Consider the following 27063-nt stretch of genomic DNA (forward strand, 5'->3'; position numbering starts at 1 on the left):
AATAAAATCCTGGATGCAACACAACTTCCTCAAACTCAACAGCAATAAAACTGAACTCCTCCTCATCGGCTCCAAATCCACCCTCAGCAAAACCCCCAACCTGACACTCACCATCGATGGCACCCCTGTTTCCCCCTCCACCCAGGCACGCAACCTTGGCGTGATATTCGACCCCACCCTCTCCCTCGACCCCCACATCCGCCAAGTTGTAAAGACCTCATTTTTCCACCTCCGCAATATCGCCAAACTCCGTCCCTCTCTCACCCGCCCCCAGCTGAGCGACTCATTCACGCCTTCATCTCCTCCCGCCTTGACTATTGCAACTCACTCCTCTTCGGCATCAGCACAACATCCCTCAACAGACTCCAGCGTGTCCAGAACGCAGCCGCCAGACTCCTCACCCACACCAAATCATGGCATCACATCACCCCGGTCCTCAAAGAACTCCACTGGCTTCCCGTCTCTCACCGCATCCACTACAAACTCCTGGTCCTCACCTATAAAGCCCTCCACCATCTGGCCCCCCCCTACCTCACTGACCTCCTCATCCTCTACCAACCACCCCAGTCCCTCAGATCCACCTCAGCCGGTTTGCTCTCAATCCCCAAGGCCAAACTCCGGAGCTTCGGGGACAGAGCCTTCTCTGTGGCAGCCCCGAAGCTCTGGAACTCCCTCCCCCAAGACCTCCGTGAGTCTGATTCCCTCACCCTGTTCCAGTCCCGTCTCAAAACCCACCTCTTCAACTCTGCTTATCCTTAAGCCCGCCCCTCCCCCCTCTGAACCAACATCCTCCTGACTGCTTTTCTGTTTTTGTTTTTGTTTGTGTTCTTGTTTTGTTTGCCGACCTGACTCATAATGTAAAGCGTCTTTGGGTCTAGAAAAGCGCTATATAAATCCCATTTATTATTATTATTATTATTATTATTAATCATCACCACATTTCATTTAACACCCTTTCAAACTGTACATATTGTATCAAAATACTGACATACATGAAAAACTGCAGTAAATATACAAAGAATAGACACTGAACATGTATTGCGTGTGCCAGGTGTGATCCATGTGGGGGGATGGGCACATAAGAGCGGGAAATGTGTCAAATTGTTCTGTGTGTTTGTGTGTGTGTGTGTGCGTGCGCGTGTGTGTGCGTGTGTGTGCGTGTGTGTGTGTGTGTGTGTGTGTTCTTCTTCTGCTTTGGGTTTACTGGCAGGCCGCAAACAACTTCACGGCGTATACTGCGCCCCGAAGTCCCCGGCCTGAAGTCCCCGGAGTTGGGGACTGGCTTCAGTAGAAGCTGCTGGGACTCCCAGCAGCTTCTACTGAAGCCTTCCGAGTACATCGCCAGAATGCCGACACCTCCTCATCTCCACCGCTCCCATGTTTTATTTTGTGTTGCCATAAGTTAGTCTCTCTGCGTTTCTGCGCTGGGCTAATGCTAATGCTAATAATGCTAATGCTAGGATAATAAAATGACGGCTTCACAAAGCTTTTGTTTTGTTTTACGGGGCGTGGTTTGCAATCCGCCCAGCCAATCAGAAATAGGAACCTTTTTCTCCCACGAAAGTCTCTGCTCTCTAGCAGGGACGGAAAAGGGGGTAAAAAGGTTCTCATGAAGTAATTTTAGTTCCGGCTCTTTTTGGTGTGAACGTGACATTTCGGAACTATATCGGAACTAAAGTGGGAAAAGTACTGCGGTGTGAACGCGGCTAAGGTATCACTTTTTAAAGCGTTCTGTACACCATTGTACACGGCTCACCTGTGGAGTAACTACAAGTCTAGAAGCATGCAAAAACTAAAAGTTGCATACAATGATGCTTTACGGTTACTGGTGAGGGTACCAAGATGGCACAGTGCCAGCCAGCTGTTTGTTATCTTGGGGGTACCTACCTGTCAAGCCCTTTTAAGAGAGTTAATGTACAAATTCATGTGTCGCCTAGAACAGGGGTTCCCAAACTTTGCCATGCCAAGGACCCCCATATAGCATTATCCTCTGGTGGGGACCCCCCTGTTGCCATTTTTTAAAATTACTTTATGATGGAGAATATGACAAATTAATCATACAGCTTAATACGAAATATTCACTTGCTCCAAAAGCTGAGCAGATACTCAGTTTCACCCTCAGTAGCGGCAGCTCGATTCTGATTGGCTTGAAGGGCAGTTGTGTGATAAATATTAAAAGATTGGCATCAAAGGACACATAGACACATAGATATGCAGTTATTAATAACATCTAAAAAGAAGAGAAAATGTAACTTTAAAAAAAAAGAAAAATCCCCCTTTCCCTCAAACTTTGCGTGACCCCCCTGGCGCCCCCTGGCGGCCCCCCGGGGGGTCGGGGCCCCCACTTTGAAAAACACTGGCCTAGAAGACTCTGACAATTATGTTATCCCGATTGTAATTAACCCTGTGAAGAGTTCTACTCGGTTCTCTTCCATGATTTGGAGACATTGGCGCAATGGCCTCTACAGACAGTGAGCATGTGTGGCTAGCTGTAATTGGACTGATTTTATGTTTTGTATCTGTTTGTTTTTATTTGTTTAGCTTTTTAATCTTATTTATTGATGTGTATCTTGTCATTTTGTATGTGATATGGACCTTGAGTCTGAAATAAATATTGAATTGAATTTAGTCTTGGGATTTGTTGACAGTAACAAACATATAGAACATCAGAGCCATGCTGTGTTCACATTTATGATAGAGTGCATGGCCATATCGTGTGACTGAGCGTTGCTGTGCAGTTGGAGCTTTGTCTCCTCTCACATCTTCCCTGAAATGAGCCACAGGCGAAGCAAAGTGAGTGTTAACAAAAGGGATACCGGCCGCCTTCAGCGCTGAGCCTCCACTCGCCCTCTGGAGCCGACAGTGGGCGAATATTCATCCCTGCTCACGTAATCATTGTGACTTCAGTGTGGTGGATCTGAGCGGTTGTTCTTATGACCTGAGGAGGAGCCTCGGTGGCGTGTTCGGATCATGTGAGCTGCAGGGATTCATTTGATATTTTGTAAATGTGTTTTTTCTAATGGGGAGAATATCTGCTCCGACTCTGTGGTTAAACTTTCTGCTTCAAGTTGAAGGAAAACGCCTGAATTTCTTTTAAATTAGCACTTTTTATTACAAGTTTAGGGGATTTAAAGGGGAACAGATGCAAACATTCCAACTGTGTAACCCTGTTATGTTAGGCGAAAACATGAGAAAATGACTGCCTCATTATCCTGAAATCACTTTTTAATTTGAATGAATTGACTTAGGCATAAAAAATATTACCATGTTGCGGCTGTGTCATGCAAAGAAGTGATAAAGTGTAATAAAGCAGACGTGCCCTATTTCTAACTTTTTTAAACAGTTTAGTGTAGCTCTGCAAACACACACAGACTACACACACACACACACACACACACACACACACACAACAGACACACACATAACACACACACACACACACACACTCAGATAGCAAAGGCGGAGCAGAGAGTAGCAAAGCAGAAAGCGAGAGGAGGGCTCACCATCTTCTCCGTTAAGCCTGGCTGACTAATTCTTGCTGCTAATTTGCGTTTGGTTAATTAACTAATTACTGAGGATGTCTGAGGGCGAGGCTGTCTGTCAGCCTGTATCAGTAATTATTTTCATCGTTTTAATTAGACTCACACACTCCTAGACTCCATTTCTCCCCTCCTACCACACACACACACACAGCCGCACACATCGAAGCATAAGTAAACAGGCAGTATGGAGACCCTGTAACGTCTGTATCTGCTGATGCTTAAGATATAGGTTCAGAACATTTGAATTTACACCAGGATTTAAGGAGAAGGAGGAGGGGCTTTACTGATGTGCTGCTGGGAGATTATCTCATGAATTCACTGCAGGGAAAGTTTGAGTTTCTGACATGACTGCATCCCTGAGTGGTGCATAGTTTATTTCAGATTTTAAAGGAAAATATAAACTCTCTGGGAAATACGTTTTACACTTTCTTTAGGAGTGTTAGGCCCTGACATTAACATGTGTCTTTTTGTGATCTTATTTAGTGGTTAAGCGATTAGGATTCTATTAATTCATCTAAATCAGGGGGGTTAAACTCAATTTCATCACGGGCCACATCAGCATCATGGTTGCAGTCAAAGGGCCGGTTGTAACTTTAAGACTATATAAATATTTAATATATAAAATAATGTATTATATTACATTATTGCCTCTGCATTGGATTATTATCGGATAGGGTAATAACTTCATAATTAACTACGTCTGAAAGCAGAAGTCTAGGGCAAACAATTGCAAGTCTCTTTCAGTGCACATGTCATAAAATGATTTAAAAAGAAAAGCCAAATTCTGGAAAAATAAATAAAAATAAGTGACATTTTGAAAAAAAAAGTAACGTTTAAAAAAAAAACTAATTTGAGATGCATTGTGGGACATGTAGTTTATGGGCAATGTGCTTCTGTAAAGCGGCATGTAACTGTATAATAAACATATTATATTCTTTGCAAGCTCTTGTGGGACCACATGAAATGAAGTCGCGGGCCGGATTTGGCCCCCGGGCCTTGAGTTTGACAACCCTGATCTAAATAAAGGTTTTGGTATTACAGTTTGTTTTAAAGCTCAGTTTCAGACAGAAAAGAACATTTAAAAAGAACAAAATAGACACAAGTTGGTCCACTGCATGTAAGTTTCCTAAAGTTACAGGTGAGAAGGTGAAATATGATCCATGAAGTCCAGTATTAGAAAACTATTCTTGGTTTGAAAGTATTGAGATTCAGCACAACACTGAACTAATGTTCTCTGGAAAACGATTTCACAAATCACAACGATCTATTTAACACCCACCTCAAAAATCGCAAGGTAAATATTTTGGAATAAAAAGTTCATATAGGTTTTTTATCTACCAGGAAAGTGCGGTTGCAGGTAAATATTGACTGGCCAAAGCAGTCTGAAAAGTGTGCGTACTAACGGCAAATGTTGTGCCCAGTTTGAAGTTTGCAAGACAACTCTTATCATGTTCAGAACTGTGGAACAAAAACTAAACAGGGCTCGCTTATAAATCTAACGTGCTGTCTATCAAAGGTAGAACAAATATTAAACATACTGTCGATACTTCCTGAGTGTGCAATATGGAAAAGGATTTATAAAGCACTACAGAATAAATCTTAGAGAAGTCGTTCTCGGTCTAATTCTAAAGCCTGGTCCACACTTACACAGGATTTATTTTAAATATAGCTTTCTTTTAATGTATTTCGGCTTTTCTTCTACACCCAAAAAATGTTATTCACTGAAAACAGATATTTTGTAAAACTTCTACCAGGGAGAAGATCTTCAAACACTATATTTCCAGTGTTAATGTGCAGACAGGGGACTGAGTTGTTTGGCATTTAAAAGGTAGCCAAAATGTTGCTGGTGCTAACGTTGCTATCAGGACTTGTACATGCTTACATAAGGTTTACATGTAGCAACTCTCCCAGTGTTGAGGAACAGAGGCGTCAGAGTGCGGGGAGATCACTGCTTCATTCTCCAACCATCCCACAACAATGACCCACACTTTGCTGTTTGTTCTACGAGACCCAAATGCACGTGTAGGTGTGGAAGAAACCTGGACACCGGCCGTAACAACGCTTCAATTGTCTTTCTGCATTTTTTAAAACATTGCTTGCACATAGCGTTTTTTTCAGAGAACGATAGACAAAAAACACTTTTTAAAATACAAGTGTACAAGTGGACTAGGCTTAAATGTGTTAATTGATTTGCTGTTAAAGTTAAACTGCAAACTATATTTAACAGATCCTTGTTGTTAAATTGCTTCATGGCCAGAATAAGATGCCTCATCAGCTTTCTGCAGGTCGGAGAGAGAGAGGAGCAGAGCGGCCGCACAGCACATTTCATCCCAAGAAGCCAACTTTAGTAAACAGGCAGAACTAATGAGGACACTGAATACACACACACACACACACACGCAGACATCCACACACACACACACACAACTCAGTGTCTGAGCATTTGGAGGCCCGAGGCCCCGGGGCCAGAGCAGCCCAGATACCTGATGGGAGCCGGGACATCAAAGCTGCAGGATTAGAGAGAGGAGAGAGGAGAGAGCGCCGCGGGGAGGAAATGCTAACTTATTATCCGCTTCCAAGCTAATCCTGTTATCTACAGAATATAGCTGTGTTTAACCCCCCTACACACCTCCCTCTGACAACACACACACACACATGCGGTGTACACACACACAGAATTCAGTGTTCGGGGTTCGACAGCCTCCCCTGGTTCCTCTCTGAACCCCCAAAACCAGCTGGTTGAGTATCTTAGTTTGAGATAATGCAGATGAACTTGCATCATGTGTTCAAGTCCCAGTGCTTCCTTCAGATCCTTCTCTAGTTATGCCCATGACTGAAATCCTCTTCAGTTTTCCTGGGCGTTCAGGTGATGTAACGCAGCCTGGGGCAGACATATTGGAGGTCCACGGATCAGGGTCCCCCCGGGCTGAGAGAGGCACCGAAGCTGAATATCATTTAGTTCCCCCAATCCATTTGATTTGTGCCCCTGCATTCACAAACCAGATTCAATACAGAATTGTCCTTTCAACTATAACTACGTGAGGGGATGTGTTTTGAAAAAAAGTCATTGTTTACTCAGTTAAAATAACCCAAATACCAATAAGTACAACTTGCTTGCTTGCCAGCCATCACATAACAATGATACATATCACAAAGGTAATGTACATTCATGTATTACGATGTTATATTTGTTACATAACCTCCAAAGTCAATCATATGCTGTCATAAATTCCTGAACTGTTGTCAAACACACTAAAAAGTTTCATTCCTAAAGTTTAAGCTTTGTTTTCAACAATTAATAGTAAGACTAACATTACATGCAGACTTGTGTTTCTCATTAACTCACTTATTGGGTTGTTAGCAACCTTTTGCATGCCGAAATCAAGTATTTAAATAATATATAACTGACATTGTATCTCTGTAACCCATTGACTACAGATGAAAACTAGCTGTTAGCCACTTATTGTACGTCTGTGACATTACAAGTATTGTGCATTGTCTCTACTAAAATTGAACAATGAGAGAAAACTAACATTGCAGAGCTACCCTAAAGGTGTCCATTAAAGTGAAGTCAACTATGTTCAAGGTTCAAGGTTCAAGGTTCAAGGTTCAAGGGTTCAAGGTACTTTATTGTCAAAATAACATAGCTACAGAGTCATTATGTCGTTGAAAATCTTAGGTCACAGGCTTTTCCAACAATGCAACACAATAATACAGATAGCAGACAATATTAAAACAATATTAAAATATACTATATTAAAAGTAATACAAAAAGAAAAATAGTTTGAAAAAAGTGAGAAAAAAAAGTGGAATAGTGCAATACGAGTCTATATACAAGTTATTGGAATGATATATTAGATAATAGATAAATAATTACTAAGTAGTAGCAGATGAATGTTATGAAATTGTTTCAGCAGTTCAGTTGTCAATGGTAGATGCTCATCTGCAGGTCAGATGTTAGCTGCTTACTAGATTAACTACAGCTTCTATGTATTTGCTATTAACAGAGGCGAGCTTATGTAAGCATACAGAACATGTTGCAGGCAATGTTGCAGCCAGATATAAGAACCAATTATAATGCTCCTTTAGTAATTTTTTTTAATTCCCATTTAGAAACTTCTAAATTGATTACTTGATACTTTCAATCAGTGACTAGAGAATTTGTGAGTTAATTGATACATGCATTAATCAAGGATGGGCTGCATAGATTTTTTTAAATGTATTTTAATGTACAAATAATGAAATTTAATGGTTAAATTGCAGCTGTTTCACACCAGTCGGTGGCTTTGACACTAAACATCACATATGCTCTATACTGTCAGTATACGCTCCTGCTATACTCAGACGTCTCAGATCTTTGATAAATGGCCAATACATTCATTATATTTCTGACAGCATGTAGGCAGCATATGGATCACTAATCCGCACTGATTAAGCTACAAAGTGCTTTGACAGATGATTAGCTGACAAATAAACACACTTTTGATTATGGAGCTTGATGTAAGTAATAATGATATAACAACCTATTTCACACAACTGGTCTGCATGAACACATACGGTGTAACACTAATGACCCTGCACATTCATTGGATTCAGGTAAGAGTTTACTGCTAGGCATAATTAGCCGATTGTCCTCTCTGACCGTGAACACCTGTAAAATAAAGAGAGGAAGAAGAAAAGAGAGGTGGGGAGAAGTTGAAAGAGAGCATTCCTTGCAGATTTATGTGAATAGAAGTGGTAAAAAAGAATACGGAGCGCTATTGCATGTAGATGAAGTGAAATTGTCATTAGGCTAATCAGCACTAAACTAATTGGGAGTCATGGACCCTCCTATCTGCTAATTCTAACCCTAAACCCCGGCCCCTATCTGCAAGCAAATGGAGGAAGAGAGAGAGGAGGAAGACGAGTGGAGGGGAAGAGCTGAAAATGAGAGTGAGGTAAAGAGAGGAAGAGAGAGATGAAGCCTAATTAAGAGTGCTGGGATTTATGCAAATGAGACGGTGCTGATATGGTAATCAGAGCCTGCAGGGCCGTAACAGGCTGTGTGCTCCGTGGTGTATGTGTGTGTGTGTGTGTGTGTGTGTGTGTGTGTGTGTGTGTGTGTGTGTGTGTGTGTGTGTGTGTGTGTGTGTGTGTGTGTGTGTGTGTGTGTGTGTGTGTGTGTGTGTATCTAAGAGGCTGACAGCTGGCTGTGAGGAAGGTCAGAGCCAATCAGACTCTTACTCTAATGCACACTGCCCTCTGGCCACTGTACCGTGTCTCTCTCTCACTGCTTCCCTCTGTCTCACTCTCTCTCTCTCTCTCACTCTCACTGCTTCCCTCTGTCTCTCTACCCCTCACTGTTATCCTAACCCTTTCCACTCTTTCTCTGTCTCTCCTTTTTCTTTACATTTCACTGGCTGTCTTTCCTGATGCGTCCTGACAACGCACACAAACTCAAAGCTACACGCCGCAATTGTTTTCACACATTCTCTGACATTTTGACTTAAACACACACGTGTCACCTCCATCCCGCCTCAGTCTACATGATAAATATGCATGTGTGTTACTGTGTACGGACAATGAAAGTTATTGGCTGCTGTGATTGTTCCTCTTGGCTATACTGAAATGATCCCTTCCTTTTGTGACCATGGTGTAGGACACGACAGACAAAACGCACAGCTGTAGCTCTCTGAAGAAATGCACTGTGAAGCCAATAAATACGAGCCTTCAGTCGTCTTAGTTAGAATATTAAGCTTTCATGATTTGATCGATTCTGAACACATTTGGAATTAGTTCAATTAAATTGCATTCAACCTACACCTCATTAGCCGCGTTCACACCGCAGTACTTTTCCCACTTTAGTTACGATATAGTTCCGAAATGCCGCGTTCACACCAAAAAGAGCCGAAACAAAAATGAGTTCATGAGAACCTTTTTACCCCCTTTCCCGTACCTGCTAGAGAGCAGGGACTTTCGTGGGAGAAAAAAGTTCCTATGTCTGATTGGCTGGGCGGAATGCAAACCACGCCCCGTCAGACTCCCAAAAAGTTTTGTGAAGCCGTCATTTTATTATCCTCGCATTAGCATTATTGGCATTAGCCCAGCGCACAAACGCAGAGAGACTAACTTATGTCAACACAAAAGAAAACATGGGAGCGGTGGAGATGAGGAGGTGTCGGCGTTCTGGCGATGTAATCGGAAGGCTTCAGTAGAAACAGCTTCTACTGAAGCCAGTCCCTAACTCCAGGGACTTCCGGCCGGGGACTTCGGGTGGCAGTATACGCCGTGAAGTTGTTTGCGGCCTGCCAGTAAACCCAAAGCAGAAGAAGAAGAAGTGACGTCAGCGGCTTCATTTGCCTAATCCTATTCCGGTGTGAACGTGATCCGTACTTAGTTCATGAGAACTAAAGAGTTCTCATGAACTAAGTTATCATGAACCTTTGTGGGAAAAGTACTGCGGTGTGAATGCGCCTATAGGCTGTGTTGCAGACTATCATTTTGTTCGTTTAAGGTGCTTCCCTTTACTGACAAGCTAACTCTAAAGCAGTTGCATTTTTCAAAGTTAGCAAACAGCAAATCTCTTCAACACATTACTTTCTAACACCAAGAGCTTTATATTGACAAGTATCCGGCTATGCAAACATGCTATTTCTGTGCCGACTTCCTATATTATGTCTTACCAGCAGCAACGTGCAGTCAGGGGAGGCAGGGGAGGCAGAGCCTCACCTGTCATACTCCAATGTAACGGGAAAACTAAAAACTAAAATTGTAATAATAATAAGATGTCTCCACTGATCTGTGTTGTAAATGTGATTTATGTATGATTCCAATCGCTTTTTAAAGTCAAAATCAGCTAATTTGCCGAGCTCCGCTACAACTACGGGTAGCGATGAGAAGTGAGGCAGGGACGAGCTCTGCCTCTCGTAAGCCCACAGTAACTTGCTGGAGCGCGGGCACTAATTTAACGTGGGCACTTATTTTGTGAGCGCGCACAAGCCAGTTACTGTGGGATAAGGTGAGGCACAGATGAGCTCTGCCTCACCTCAGAATGCGTCACCCCACAGAAACTGGCTGGAAAGCGGGCCCTAAGCGCATGCCTGCACCATCTCACTGTAGGTCACCAATGTATTGTTTGTAGATCCCTTTATTACATGTATCCTCGCCATCCATAGTCTCTAAATAACTTATTTCACGTATATATGATATCTAGGCTCACTGGTCTCATCCACAACGGCAATGAAAAAATCACCAGGGGAGGCAGCCATAACCTCTGCCGCACTGAAGGGGGCGCACGTGAGCCCACAGGTTCTTGTTGCTACTGTTATTCTACGCAGAGACGGTAGACGCAAACAACAAACTAGACTTTTGAAACTACAGGAAGATAAGGAGAACTTTAACAAAAAAAGTAATAGAGATTGTTGTCCTGAAGGATAGCATGGACTTCATCTTCAAGTCAAGGTAAGACCACAATTGTAATGAAAATGGGATCTTACTAAGAAAGAACAATCCAATATTTAGATGTTGGGTATCCTTTTGTTGAACGGTCTGTTTAAAATGAATCGAAGCATCAGACTAAAAAAGCTTTTGAAAATAACCGAATATTTCGATTAAGGTCAAAATATAATATTTGTAAATCTGAGTCTGAAAGAGTCAGTGCCTCACCAGCCATGAAGCTCACCGCACGTCACTGCTTACCAGGCATGCTAAATGATCAAATACAGGCTGGACCATACAGTATAATAAGGCATCAGGCTTCAAACATGGCTTAATCTTAATTACCCAACAAGTATGCTAGAGAGTAGCAGCAGGAGAAGATCAGGCACTGTTTCCATACTGTTCGATCACCTCAGACATTGCACATGACGTCATCTTCCTACATATCTAGCTACAACCAGGAAACATGACGGGAAAAATACCCCAAAAATGACTGAGATGCAAACCGAAAAAGGACACATTACACCAGATTCGAAGTATGCAAGGAGATAATGAAAAAAAGTTAATTTTACTGTGTATTTAGATTAACTGCACCCACTAGAGAGAACTGCCCTCCCTCCCAAAGAGAAAAGAGGAAAACATGATGTCATTCTGAATGAATTAAGTATGATGGCATTTATCTCTGATCTCAGGTTTCCTACAGTAGGACAGATGCCTTTGAAAGTCTGCTCCTTAACTTAACGTGTGTCAATGTGCTTTCATTCATGTGTGCTTCTATCCGTTACTGCAGTGAGAGAAGCCTGCAAACATCTTCTGATTCTGATACTACGTTGGATTTCCGGACCTCACAAGGGGAATCAAAGATGGGCTTCGTGATGAATGATAAATGCTCGAATATTTAAACACACACACACACACACACACACACACACACACACACACACACACACACACACACACACACACACACACACACACACACACACACACACACACACACACACACACACACACACACACACACACACACACACACACACACACACACACACAGAACCCAGGGCCATGTGGCCATATCAACACATCTGAGTGTAATCCAGTTAACAGAGTATCCCAAATGACTAAATTAATCAGAGAAAAACTATCTGGCCCATCTCTCTGTACTGCTTTGATGTGTGTGCGCACACACACACACACACACACACACACACACACACACACACACACACACACACACACACACACACACACACACACACACACACACACACACACACACACACACACACACACACACACACACACACACACACACACACACACACACACACACACACACACACACATTTGGAGGAGGAATCAGTGTGGAACATTGGTCTGACTGAGAAATTACTCTACCTGCTCTGATAGTAAGGCCTCACACCCATAGAGGCCTGTGAGATACTATCATTACAGCGGCACCCCGGGGGCATGGACACAAACACACACACACACACACATACACACACCTCTGTTGTACACAAAAGGGTTGTGAGAGAGATCAAAAAGATGCATTGATTCAGGATTCCAGATAGAGAGCACAATAGCACAAAAAGATCATTCCTGTGTTTCTGTTGCACGTATACAGAGCATGTCTTCACAGGGACATTACTCTTAATTGACGATTTGCTTTTAAGATACATTTAGAGATTATTTTTCTGTTAGAGCTCTGACTTTCTGATCATCTTTCCTGCAGATGTTACAGCTGCCAACAGCGGAACAAAAGGTGTCTTGATCCTAAGAATGAAACGTCCTGAAATACATGTTACTTTCAGGTTTTTAACAAAGACAGCTAATATTTCAACTCAATGGACCTCATACAACAAGAAACTCTCTTTGGAGAATCTGAAATATAACAGACAGTTAGGCTCCGGCAAAAGCCTGGTGTGTCTACACTTTCTTTAATCTATTGCTCTTTTAAAATAAAAATACAGGATGTGTTTTTGTTCAATGTTTTCCTCATAATTCATACGTCTCGGGAACTAAACATTTTTACGTTTGTTTATGGTCATCTTCGCTAATACACCGACATAAGTACGTCACTTTCTTAGATTCCATTTGGTTCACCGCTTCTTCGTAAAAGGGACATTTCCCCTAAACTGTCCACCAAAAAGACCATGTATCTACAAAAACAAACATTTTAGAATGTAAATATTTTTTTAGTTGGTTGTTTAGGAGGTTTGGGGATCTTAAAATAAGTCACATCAATTTCTCAATCTCACTCCCATCATCATCATCATCATCATCATCATCATCATCATCATCATCATCATCATATTCCTTACCTTGACACCAACACACAAAGCAGAATCCTAATGCCACCGCGCCATTATCAGAGAAACAATCATAGTGTTAAGGGTGAGTGTGCAAAGAGCGCTGTGTCACTGAGTTACCGTACGTTGTGTTTGTAGCGTGAGTTACCTTGAACTAGGGCTGCTCCATTATGGCAAAAATCATCATCTCGATTATTTGGGTAAATAATTAAGATCACAATTATCACTTCCATTTATTGGAAAAAAAATGTGTAGTATGTTTTTAACAGTTGATCAACCTGAACTTTAAGTATAATTCAATTGAAAAACCAATACAAAAATTATATATATATATTTAAATAATAATAAAGAAAAAAAAAATAATTATCATTTATTTCGATTATGTTGTTTTCATAATCGTTGCAAGCCAAAATCGTAATTGCGATTAAAATACGATGAATTGAGAAGCCCTACCTTGAACCCTAACCCGTTAAAGTAGTTTTTTCCTAAACATAAGCAAAGGGTTTTGTTGAACAACTTAACTAAGAGTTATGTCACATGAAGCTTCAGTAACGGTCTGGCTAGGTTAGTTTTGCCTTGATTTACAAAAAAGAACACAATAAATTAGACTATAAATAATAAATCAGCAATAAATTAAACTGAAATAATTCAGTTCAAATAACAAGGATTTTTTCTTCTCTGGTACGACATGTAGTCAGATTTCCTTGCACAAATGGGAGTTAAATGAAATTTGTAATTACAGGAAAGAGGCAGTATCACTGCACTGTCCTCGTATTGTGAGAAAGAACGTGTTAAATAAAAAAGGAGAATCTCAGTCTCACGCTTTGCTGCTTCACACTGTGTGTTTCTTCACAGTAAACCTCTCTGGAACCTTCAGTGAGACTGTGTGGCCACGATCCAACACTTCTGGACCATTTTGGGTTCCTCTGCGTTGATTAAACCGGGGCATGTTAGCAGAACCAGGTGGCTTTGAGCTAAACCAATGCTCACGAGCAGAACCCTCCATTAAAATAATGAAAGCAATAAAAGCAACCACAACAACAACAAGAATAAAACCTTTGGAAAACATTTCATAAACCATCAGCAGCCAATTAGAGGAGCAGGCAAAGGCAGTGCTGCTCCTTGTGTGTGTGTGTGTATATGTGTGTGTGTGTGTGTGTGTGTGTGTGTGAGTGTGTGAGTGTGTGTGAGTGTGTGTGTGTGTGTGTTGGGTATTAGAGCGTTACAGAGCCCAGCCCGGCTGTGCCCTGCAGGCCCGACCTTCTAATCATTATCTGTCTGTCTTATTACGCTCCAAACCGGGCCACTCTTAAATAAAATATGCAAAGGTTTCTTAAATGATGACCCGAGGCTGCGCGCGCCGCCGCTGCTCTACATGCTGTTAATCTGAGAAATGCAAATTCCCTTCATCTCGCACTCGCCTTTATTAACTTTTTTGAATTTAAAATTCCACGAACAATGAGTTCTGTCAGCTTCTGAAATGATATTTTCTCTCCTCTTTTTATGTGCGCACGGAAGCGAGTTTAGAGCATGAAATTACCAGGGGAAATATGAGCGGTTTCATCTCTCCCGCACAATTTAATTGGCTGCTTTGCAATTATTAGTTTTTGCTGCTAAAGTTTTATTTTTTTCACTTTACTGTTACTGTTTCCTTAAAGTGGCAGCTCACAACACTGTTTTATTTTCCATGTGTACAGTGTGTGTGCAGCTCCACCCACAGCCGTCAGACAGCTGCTCTGATTGGACGACTGATTCCATGTGATTTGATGTTCAGATTTCAAATTCAGTTATTTTGAGAATAGGAATCTATGATTAAAATCACATATTAATTGAAAACTAGATGGGTATGCTTTTCTTTATGCTGCATACCATTTTTTAAGCATCTGTCTTCTCGTAAATTCAACTAAAATATATTTTGGCGTTCCTCTCCTCCAGATTTCACACACAGGAGGATGTCTAATTCCCAACTTTTTCATCATGCTGCTCTTTTCTCCTTCCTGCTCTGTGTCCACGTTTCTCTCTTTCTCAGTAACATTATTCACCCTGCTTCTGTCCCTCTGTTATTCCCCTCTCTCTCGTCTCTTTCTTCCTCTCGGAGGATCAAACACCGCTTCAGGTGAGCAGGAGCTTCTCACCTCGCCTCTTCAGACTGTCAGAGAAATGTCTTTATATGTTCATCGCTGGATTTTTTTATATATCAAAATATGTGTGTTCACAAGAAAGACCGCTTTGGTTTAACTGAGATTTTACAATAAAGGACACTTTGACTTAGGGCTGCTCGATTATGGCAAAAATCATAATCTCGATTATTTGGGTCAATAATTGATATCACGATTTTTTAAAAACGATTATCCATTTACTTTGAAAACATCAGTTTATTGAACAAAAAATGTGAACAGTATGTTTTTAACAATTGATTACCCTGAACTTTAAGTATAATTCAACTGAAAAACCAATAAAAAAAATTGTTTCAAAAAAAAAAAAAAAATGTTTTATTTCGATTATGTTGTTTCCCTAATCGTTGAAAGCCAAAATCGTAATTGCGATTCAAATACGATTAATTGAGCAGCCCTACTTTGACTACAACTAGTCAGTATCAGTTACGTGAATCGGTGCTCGATGCTAGATCATTGCTAAACCACTTTTTGGCTATGATATGGTTTATAGATCTGTAAACAAGCGTGTCAACCGTTAAGTAAAGTCAACAATGGTTTATTTCCAAACGTTGCCTAACCTTAACTAGGTGACTTTTGTCCCAAAACCTTATACAATCATAAACGTGCATGTATTTTTGGAGAGCAGCACAACAACCAATAACAATAAGTTGCTAATTTATACATCTAACAGATGCAGGCGGGTCTGCTGAAAATGGCATCAAACTTGCAACCGAAACAATGAACGGAAAACAATCAAAAACCTCATAGACCTTAGAGGACTGTGGAGTTGGTGATCACTCTGTGTTTCTTTCTTTCCTGTTACTTAATTTAATATGTGTTATAATCAAATGTATTATTATGCCTTTGCAGTTTTAATCCACAGCAAAGGCAGATAAGAAATAATGGAGAGAGTTTCGAGGGATAAATAGTGATAACACATTTGCTAATTAAACAAAAAATGTACAGTCGGTAGATTTTTCCATTGAGAGCAAATGATTGGCACAACCTGTTGACAGTGTTCCTGAGAGTGATATTAACTGTGCTTTTTATCGCTATAAAACATGTTGCCCTAAAAATAACTAACATTAAATTGTACTTCTCTGGCGTCTCTTCCCTCCTGCTTGGCACAGAGAGTAATGGACGAGGTCTTGAGTGTGAGGAGGCTTCAATTGCTTCAGAGGAATAATGACTCTGAACTAATGTTGATTAGAAAGGAAGACGACACAAACATAACGAGGGCTCGCGCCTCATTCCCCTTAATCACCCTCCTTATTTACCTCTCTGCCAGAACGCTCAATCTCAGCGCAGCTCTAAAAGGCAGCAGGAAGTGATGAGGAGCACACAAACCACAGGAAACATATACAATATCATGTGAGAGCCCATAAGATGTATTCATATTAGCAGGAAAAGATAACGCTTATTCTGTACGCTGTTGGAATCTAATCCTATAGCCTAAAAAAGTCACGTTTTTTGAAAGTTGTATGGACTTTGGTGAAGTTGTTTAAGGTTATTTCTTCTGATTCAACAAAAGGGGGACACACTTGTTCAAAGAGATTTGTACATCCTGCTTTAACCATTGCTTTCACCACCTTCAGTCGCCGTATCGAAGCTTAACCCCTAGTCCCTGTTATGGGTCAAGATCTAAAAACACAAGATCTTACATTTCCCAAAATGCAATTTAAAAGCATTATATACTCTCCGCCTGCAAGCACTCACATCTCCTAACCTCCATGACCCATGTCTGAAATGCAGGCCTTTTTAAAAAAATGTTAAAGAGGCCCTTGTATGCTTGTGGGTTTTTCTCTTTCCTGTAGTAGTGTGTTATGTTTTTGTGCATGTAAATAGTCACCACAGTCTAAATTCCAGAAGTTCCCTCAAGAGGGGGTTTCTCTCCCACGCAAAAACATTGAGGGGTCAAAAGGTCGATTTACTTTTTTTATTAATTATTACATTTTTAATAAATCTGAATCGCACACCTGAATCTTTATTGACCAAGTGAAAACATCCTGATGAATGAAAGGAGAGTTTAACTGTAAAATACAGAATCAGTACTATGTCCTCAAACGACGTGTACACAGAGCCCACACCTCCTCTGTACAGGTTGTTATTTCACTCGAGAACATCATTTCATGTTCTTTGTAACCCCCCCCCCCCCACACACACACACACACATACTTAAAGCATTTCCCCGCTCTCATCAAACTCTGCCTATTGTTCGTGCTGCACAACTGCTGTACTTCAAAGTACTTTCACCTCCCTCCCCCTCCTCCTTCTTCTTCTTCTTCTTCCCTAAAATCCATTTTGTTTTGCCGTCAGTAAAATAACTTTCGGGTGCTTTCAGACATGCAGAAGATGCTGACCCTAATTTATTGCAGCAACAAAACGCAATGCTACGTTTTTAGCTACAGAACAATGAGACAAAATATGAAAACTCTTCAAATGTAACCATAATTCTACATATTAAAATCTTTAGATCAACAGCGTGTCAATGATGTCGCTCTGGAAACAAATTAACGAGTGTGTTTAGAGGATGTGTGTGCGTGTGCGTGTGTGTGTGTGTGTGTGTGTGTGTGTGTGCGTGTGTGTGTGTGTGACGGATCGTTGTGATGCAGGTTGGAGGAGCAATTGATTATGCCCGCCAGAGGATTGCCAGAAGCGCAATGCATTGTGGGTGATAGAAGATGAGGTGTTGGGGGTTCACAGTGACACCTGCACACACATGCAAACAAACATTTACACACACAGATTTATCTATCCTGTGATATTGTTGGTATTGAATAATTCAATGATTTTATCAGCAACCAACCACAACAAATGACTTAATTATGCTAATCTCACACAGAAACTCACTGAGAGGTGTGTGTGTGTGTGTGTGTGTGTGTGTGTGTGTGTGTGTGTGTGTGTGTGTGTGTGTGTGTGTGTGTGTGTGTGTGTGTGTGTGTGTGTGTGTGTATCTGCGGGATTGACAGGAGCCTACAGGCTTCAGCACCGAAACGCTGATCTGGAATTTCACATCCTTATCCCGAAAGCCTTAGGACACACGGACACACACACACACACACACACACACACACACACACACACACACACACACACACACACACACACACACACACACACACACACACACACACACACACACACACACACACACACACACACACACACACACACACACACACACACACACACACACACACACACACACACACACACACACACACACACACACACACACACACACACACACACACACACACACACTGCCCGTAGAGCCACCGGGCGATTAGCACTACCCTACCTAGAGTCTTTTGATTTGCATACCAAGTCAGATGGAATTCATATCAGTGTGCAGCAAGTGTGACACACACACACACACACACACACACGTATATATATACATACGGAATAGTATGCACAAGCAAAAACACCCACCCTCACACACATTAGGTGTGCAAAGTGAACACAAAGCAGTTGTGAGTGCGACGCTGGCTCCTCAATGAGGTTATAATTCAGCATGATGGACTGTCTGTGTCTGCAGTGAATCACCCAGGGCACCACACACACACACACACACACACACACACACACACACACACACACACACACACACACACACACACACACACACACACACACACACACACACACACACACACACACACACACACACACACACACACACACACACACACACACACACACACACACACACACACACACACACACAATGATGAACACCAGCCTGCTCCACTTTGACAAAAGACACTGTAGATGTTTTAATAGCATTGTGTCTTTCTTAGACAGCACAGCGGTGATGGAGAGCTGTATTTGAGGAAAGTTCAGAAACTTACATTTTGATTTGTCAAGAACTCACATCACGGAGGAGGAGCCTCTGAAACAATGATTAGACAATAGAGCTCTGAAACTAAACACAGGAACACAAATGATGTTACTTTATGTAAAATAAGGTATGTGTGTGTGTGTGTGTGTGTGTGTGTGTGTGTGTGTGTGTGTGTGTGTGTGTGTGTGTGTGTGTGTGTGTGTGTGTGTGTGTGTGTGTGTGTGTGTGTGTGTGTGTGTGTGTGTGTGTGTGTGTGTGTGTGTGTGAAACACGTTTTGGTTCTTGGTCATGTTTTGGTTCAGGACATTATTTTGTTGACAGAATACAATATATTCGTATAGCTCGGCTCAGCAAAACGATTATTATATAACTTAAAGACAGAATGTTGTTTTGTTTCATAGCTTTGCAAGATGCTGCAGCTTGGGAAAGTCTCTACATTATAAAACACTGACTCATAGGAACATGATATATATAAAAACAATATTAAAACGTTTTTATTTAAAAAGGCGACAAAATAATGAATGATAGAAAAAAATCAAATATGAAAAATGATATTTTTACAGTATAACCATGTATAATTTCATAGGTTCATTATCAGTATCTTATTGAACTTTTTCCACCACTTTCTTTTACAATAAGCATTTTCTGATTGTCACTATCACACCCAAACCTCATTTACTATAAACTACAACACCCTCTTGCAACAGGAAACAGTATTCTTTCTTTATCTTACTGTACAAATAAGTTGCACTTCAACAATAGAAACAGATACATATGCTGCCTGTTTGTTTTGTTCTCCTGTCAAACATCCAGCAGTCCATTACATGCTACAGTCCAGCTGAAACACTGCATTTGATGGAGGCCATGAACGGTTTTATGGAAAACAGCTGTATTGAATCTGTTCCAGCTCTCTTCCACCTCATGAATGAAATTTCCCATGCTGCACTGCTCCGGGCTCCGGCAGATCTACGAGGTAGAGCACTCTCTCTTTCTCTTTGTCTCTTTCTTTAATGCCTTCAAACACCTTATTGCCGTTCGTCAATTACCGACACACATTTTGGCAACAAACACACCATTAATTGAAACATTTAATTAGCATTAAAACCAGCAGTAATTAACACCTTTTCTCCAGCGCTCTCTGAGCCCAGCTCAAATTCTATTAAGGCTTTAAGCGGCTCTGCACTGACTTTCTGTAGCTTCCACTGATGTGTGTGTGTGTGTGTGTGTGTGTGTGTGTGTGTGTGTGTGTGTGTGTGTGTGTGTGTGTGTGTGTGTGTGTGTGTGTGTGTGTGTGTGTGTGTGTGTGTGTGTGTGTGTGTGTGTGTGTGTGTGTGTGTGTGTGTGTGTGTGTGTGTGTGTGTGTGTGTGTGTGTGTGTGTGCACTCTCAGGGCCCCAGGTAAGGAGCCTCCGTGAGGAGTCGAGCACCAAGGCCAGGCCTGCTGGGTGCCCAGGGGAGAAGAAGAAGAAAGGCGGATGAACAGGGAGGAGGTCAAGATGGAAGGGGAGGGAGAAATAAGGTGGGAGGCAAAGGAGAGACATGAATGAGGGAGGGAGCGACAGAAGGATTAAAAGGAGGAGGGCTGGTGAGCGAAGAGTGAAGAGGAAGAGTAGGGGGATGTGTGAGAAAACATTGAGAGAAAGAAATAATGGTGACTGTTTGAACACATACACACCGGGAGGATTAACTAACTCTCGTGCGTGTGTGTGTGTGTGTGTGTGTGTGTGTGTGTGTGTGTGTGTGTGTGTGTGTGTGTGTGTGTGTGTGTGTGTGTGTGTGTGTGTGGCGCAGTGTTTTACATACAGTTCATGTTTGCACATACTTGTGTGTGTGTGTGTGTGTGTGTGTGTGTGTGTGTGTGTGTGTGTGTGTGTGTGTGTGTGTGTGTGTGTGTGTGTGTGTGTGTGTGTGTGTGTGTGTGTGTGTGTGTGTGTGTGTGTGTGTGAGGCCTCTTGCAGCCGAAGCAGGGGCCTGGATTAGTTTGCGTTGCCACGGCTGCGGGGCAGGATTAACAGGCCGCGCTGCTGTCTGATGCCGCTCTGCCACCACTAATGGCATTATTAATAGGCAGCTAAAAAATTCATTAAAAAATCTATTAAAAATAAATGTGTTTTACATAAGACTTTGCCCCAGGTAAGAGTGAGGGGGAGGCAGAAGGGAGATAAAAAGGGGAGAGACAGAATGGGCGATTGTTAGCTTTAAGGTCAGATGAATATCACAGTTCAGAGGGTGGAGAGAGGTAAACAGTAAACACACCAACACTCGTCTGATAATGAGGATAAAACGAGAGAGAGAGAGAGAGAGAGAGAGAGAAAGAGAGAAAGAGAGAGAGAGATGTCTGCAAAGCTAGTGTAAAAAAGTATACCCGCCTCACAGTGAACGTTAAGCACATCTGAGCTGACACTGACACGACACATTGTGGGGAAAAGAGAAATAAATACTCATTCTGCACTCCACTCAAACTGCCAACGCGAACATTGAACACACAGTTTTGTCAGAGGTGATGATTGACACTTCTTTATAAATACATGTCAAGTTTTTCCATCTCTATGCATTGCTATTGTGCTTGTTCCCCTTTCCTGTCGTGTGTTATAGGTTTCAGTGCATGTATGTCAATTGTCTACTAAGGCTAAAATCCCTGTGTTCCCTCCAAAGCGAGTATGTCTCCCACACACTCCAAACATTAAAGCATGAACAAGTCACACCAAATACAAATATGAACCTGAAGAGAAGCATAATGTCCTCCTGTATGTTCAGAATTCATCCTTTTATGTGTAATATGTTCCAAGACTGAGTCCTGATTGTCCCCGTTTTCTCCACCTTTCCAATCGATCTTTCTTCTATTAACAATAAAGGAAAAAATGCACAGAAAATCATCCTTTAACCTGAAGTATGAGGAAATGTGTTGGACTATAATGCATAATATAACTCTTCAAAATAGTCATAATTAACTATTAAAAGCATTGCATTTACCACTAAATTCTTCTCCAGTTTATTACCAATCATTTAACTCTCTTTTTGGAAAGACCAACCACATACTGAGTGTTACAGTAAGAGCAGCAAATATTAGTTTTTCTGTATTCAGTATTCATGTTAATGAATACAGCCTCCAACCTCATATTTATATTATTGCAACAAAAAATTAATTATTTGCCCTCTGCGCTCATATCCACACAGTGTTTTCTGAAACATTGTCCGTATCAAAGTATTTAAACTGATTAGCCTCTTCACATGAGTGAAATGGTTTGGGATTATTATCTGTGAGGGAGAGGGAGAGACGGGGGGGAGGAGGTGAAAGGTGAGGAGGTTCTGCTTTGTGTTCGCCCGGGGGACATTTAACCAAATCAGATTAACAACAATAGCTGCGTCCACACACACACACACACACACACACACACACACACACACACACACACACACACACACACACACACACACACACACACACACACACACACACACACACACACACACACACACACACACACACACACACACACACACACACACACACACACACACACACACAAAGGAGGGGGTGTACGGGCCTGTTCACACACTACAGCTGCTGGGTGAAAACCGTTATCTTGGCATTGGACATATTTCAGGAATTGTTTGGTTTCTGTGACGTTCGATCACAACAAGTCAGCAACCGATTACAGCCCTCAGTCAGAGTGAGAAAAGGGATGTTTTCTGTGCAGCTTTCAGTCACCAGAAAATGTTAACATTGATTTGACAGCCTGTACCAACACTGTGTATAACATGTTTTCTTTTAAGAATGGTCAGGCCATTTAAACATAAAGAAAGGATGGTTCGATTTCTGTTATAAGGTGTTTTAGCAACATGGAGGTTTTTGTTGCGACTCACAGAAGCTATAGCCACAAAGGAGCATTATTACAAAACAATAAATAAAAGCTGAGAAAAGTGCCCAATTACAACCACAAGAAAAAAGGATAGCACACAGGTTTAAAGGTGGTAACACTTAACCCATTTAAGCTCAATATTCAATCAGCAGTGGATGACCAAGGAGAATTGGTCAACATGACGAAGAAGACAGTATATACACAAAGGCAAAGTATATTTGAAACAATGCCACAGACGCATAATCAGAAAGTGTAGAAGAAGAAGTTATGGAAACCACATAAGTAATGCATTCAATCTTAATTTTGAAAACATGACAACCGCATGATATTTAGCAGAACACCCAGACCAGAAGCAATGAAAAAGGGAGGCAAAATCCCTTCCACCAAAAAAGAAGAGATGTTTAAATTCTACTGTTCTTTCCCTGGACTAAAACAGGACAGGATATACACAGAACCACTTCTCTACAAGTGCAATCAAGCCATGTCCAAAATCCTCGAAGATCAAAACGTACAAAAGCATCAGAACCAGTAAATAACCCCCAAACGATGGTGAACACTTTGTAGGAGATTTTCCCACTTCAGGACTTCCACACAAAAGAAGTTGAAACACACATGTTGCATGGAGAGCCATAGCAAAAAGCAGGGGGTAACCACACAGCATACATCAGGGACAGCAGTATTGATATGTTGAATGACAGTAATCAGTAGCATGTAAACAGTGAAGCAGAGAATGATAGGGTAAAGGAAAGAATAGAAAACATGCGGTTATAATCTGCTTTGTGTATTCAACCTGCTCCAAGGCCTCTGATCACAAACTAGTTATCAGATTTGTATAGCATGTCAAATAAGTCTTTGCTCACTCACGTCTGTTTCTCCAGTTTTAAAGACAACCAATCAATAGCCAGCCAGCAGAGATTTATGATTAAGAGCGGTGCCTTCCTGTGTAGAAGCTACAACAATGGCCACAAGAAAATGTCTTCAAATCAACGTTTCTTCGATCAAAATGACAAACACCAAGCAACTGCTCTTTGCAAACACTACTGCGTCCTCTGATTCAACTAAACATCACAATGGAGGATAACCGTCATGATTATATGAAATCACAACCTAAATATCTCAGTGAGGCCTCTGAAGCTGGATATTGAACTGATCCATGACACTTGAGTTCACAGATTTTGAGCTTCTGTGGGCTAGAATCGAACTGGGCCTCTCATCATCACACATCTAATGCTCGTCTCAGATATCTCAAAGTGATTAAGAATATGTCAGCAAAGGGAATCTGAATCACAGCCGGGGAAAAAAGTAAATCGTAACTTACCGACATTTGGGCGAGGAAGGGCAGAAAGTAAGAGGCAGGAAAGATCGCCTCCCGCTGTGAAGAGAAAAAGACAGCAAAAGAAAAAAGTCAGCAACATTCACACTCAAAGCAAACATCAAACATCATCAAACACACAGAATGAGACACTTTGATCTCTCGGGCTCCACAGGAAGCCAGCATCTTTAGAAAATCCTCCAAATGTAAATTAATTTACTACAGAAAGAGACCCCGAGGCGTTGGTGTGCAGCCGATCAGCAGACATCAGAGGGTTAAACCCAAACTCTGCAGAGGCAATGGAGAGTTGATCTAACTCAGAGCCATGTAGCCCCCCGACAACAGCCTGACTAACACGCATGACACTATTCTACATTACTCCGGAGTCCATTACTGGGGATCTGTTTGTGTTGCCGTCTTAGCTCATCATTACTGACATTGTGGGGGGAAAGTTAGTCCTCAGCCGGCCTCATTTCCAGCAGAGGCCTTTCAATGAGTTTTCAGTGTAGGAGGAGGATTTATGCCTTGTAAGCTAATAGGGGTTTTTCTGTTGGCTTTTGGCTAAGACTTTAACACTTCACTCATCTGAGTTGTACTTCCTGCCTAGTGTTAATACATGCTTATGCAACAAAAACACAAATATTAGGCAGGATTTTGTATTGAGTCCTACACACAGAAGCATTAAAGTCCAGCTGAGATAATGGTTTATATTTAATGGCAAACTTAGCACATGTCTTTCCATTTTTAAAGCACGGCAACCAGTACTCCAACATTAAACTGTATTCATTGATTTGTTGTTTGGCCATTTGTGGGCAGTGGAATAAGCCGTAAACACAACCTGTTAGCACACATTTTCTGGGCCACACATCCACCAGACAGTGAGCAACATTAGAATTCATTTGAAGTGTTTTGTTGCCAACTACAATTTCATTAAATCTCACCTTTCTTTCTGTTTTCTACCATGCTAGACCAGCTTAAGTCTTTTCTTTCTGAACTGGACACATTCTCAACATTTCCTCGGAGTTGTACACCTAACATGTATCCCTCATCTCTTGTTTAATATATAACTCATCTAAAGTAAGAAGCGCTATCACACAATTAAGGTACATCCAATAATAGTTACTCTTGTATACTTTTATATACTTCCTGGTTCTACCATGTTTGAAAATCAACTGGGGGTGTTTTAAGATTTGTTTTCCATTAAATGTGTTTTCCTGAAGTTGGTTGTTACATCAATGTTTGGTTGTCTGTCTTTAGTAGGTTATTTGTAGGCAACATTGTTGTGATTACGAATATTTATTTTGCATATTGTATGATTCTTTGTGTGCATGAAGTGACTCCCCCCACAGGTGGTTTAGTCCACTTAAAGGACTGACCAGGGAGTTGTACCTGTATACAAAAGCCTCATCCCAATACCCCTCCTCGACTCCTCCTTTCCCTCACTCGCGTCCCTTCCTTGCATCTTAGCTCCGCCTCCGTAAGATGCGAGCGAGGGACATGAGGAGGTAACGCGAGGACAGAGGAGTCCTCAGGTATTAATTGGGACGTCCTCGTTCACTCAAACGTCACTCTTAAACGACGTCTGTTAATGATGACATGTGCATAGCTGTATCCCCTCTCATCGGGCTTAACTGAATAACCCTTTAGAACAGGCCCATTTCTGGTTAAATATTTATTTAAATGAAAGAATCTTTCTCTTGTTAGTCAAGGAATTCAATGTATGATGGTTGGTCCTGCTTTTGTGTTCCGTTTTGGTGTAAAATGTAGCATACATTTAAATTAAAAATATAATTATAGTAATGTGAAAGCCTTTTAGAAATGAATCGCACATAATAATTCCCACGGAGCTGTGAGCACTTATACATTTATGTGACGCTTTTCCACTCATCTTCCAGTCGATTTTCCTCAGTTGAAATGGACCAGCTGTGAAGGTGGGGGCGGGGCTTTTATACGCGAGTAGTGAAAACACTTCTGCGTAGTCTGCTCGCGTGTATCCTCCCTTTCGTCTCCTCCCGCACCCCTCCTCCCTCACCCCTCCTCGGCCCCGCCTCAGGTCGGTTAAATGAAATCTTTGCTTCCCTCACTTGCGTCGTTTCCCTGCGTCTAGTCCCTCCCACCAGGGAAGCATGGAGGGACGCAAGGAAACCACGAGAAGCAGGGAAATTAATTTTAAGAGCAATGGGACGTCCTTTCCTCCGGAGTGTCACGTGAAGCGACGTCCGTTTGTGATGACGCCACACAGCTGATCGTCTGACAGCAGCTATGTCCCCGTTGTTTTCACAAACACCCACGCCACACATTTACTGACACAAACATTTGTATCATCTGTTGTAGACCCCAATAAATACAATAAAATAAGAACTCATTCTCAAAAAAGATAAACGCCATTCTTAAAATATATACACGAACAATAGTTTGATTCTGATTCTGATTAATATTGATTAGAGTGCACAATAGAAATAAAATAATTGAGAGAAGAAAAATAGATATATTATCTATCAAAACCCAGTTAGATTAACATTCATTGGATTGCACACTTTGTTTGTTTGTTTGGATATGTAGCACATTAACATTTTAATAGCACTTAATGACTGACTGAATGGAAACGACAATAAATGA

The 27063-nt window shown here is 41.5% G+C and overlaps 2 long non-coding RNA genes across 2 annotated transcripts in view; one reads left to right on the forward strand and one right to left on the reverse strand.

Moving 5' to 3' along the window:
• The window catches only part of LOC307016488, a 48989-nt gene extending 23479 nt beyond the window's left edge, over window positions 1-25510 (reverse strand). Inside the window, exons 1-2 of the long non-coding RNA XR_013801825.1 lie at window positions 25386-25510; window positions 24451-24504 (exon numbers count right to left, since the gene is read on the reverse strand). This is a non-coding gene — a long non-coding RNA (uncharacterized lncRNA). The remainder of the gene's footprint in view (window positions 1-24450; window positions 24505-25385) is intronic.
• Window positions 10876-11851, forward strand: LOC307016041. Its single transcript, XR_013801730.1, has 3 exons — window positions 10876-10982; window positions 11542-11622; window positions 11749-11851. It is a non-coding gene; the product is annotated as an uncharacterized lncRNA (long non-coding RNA).
• Window positions 25511-27063: the final 1553 nt, after the last annotated feature.

This window comes from Notothenia rossii (genome assembly GCF_949606895.1).
Source record: "Notothenia rossii genome assembly, chromosome: 8".
In the NCBI taxonomy this organism is placed as follows: domain Eukaryota; kingdom Metazoa; phylum Chordata; class Actinopteri; order Perciformes; family Nototheniidae; genus Notothenia; species Notothenia rossii.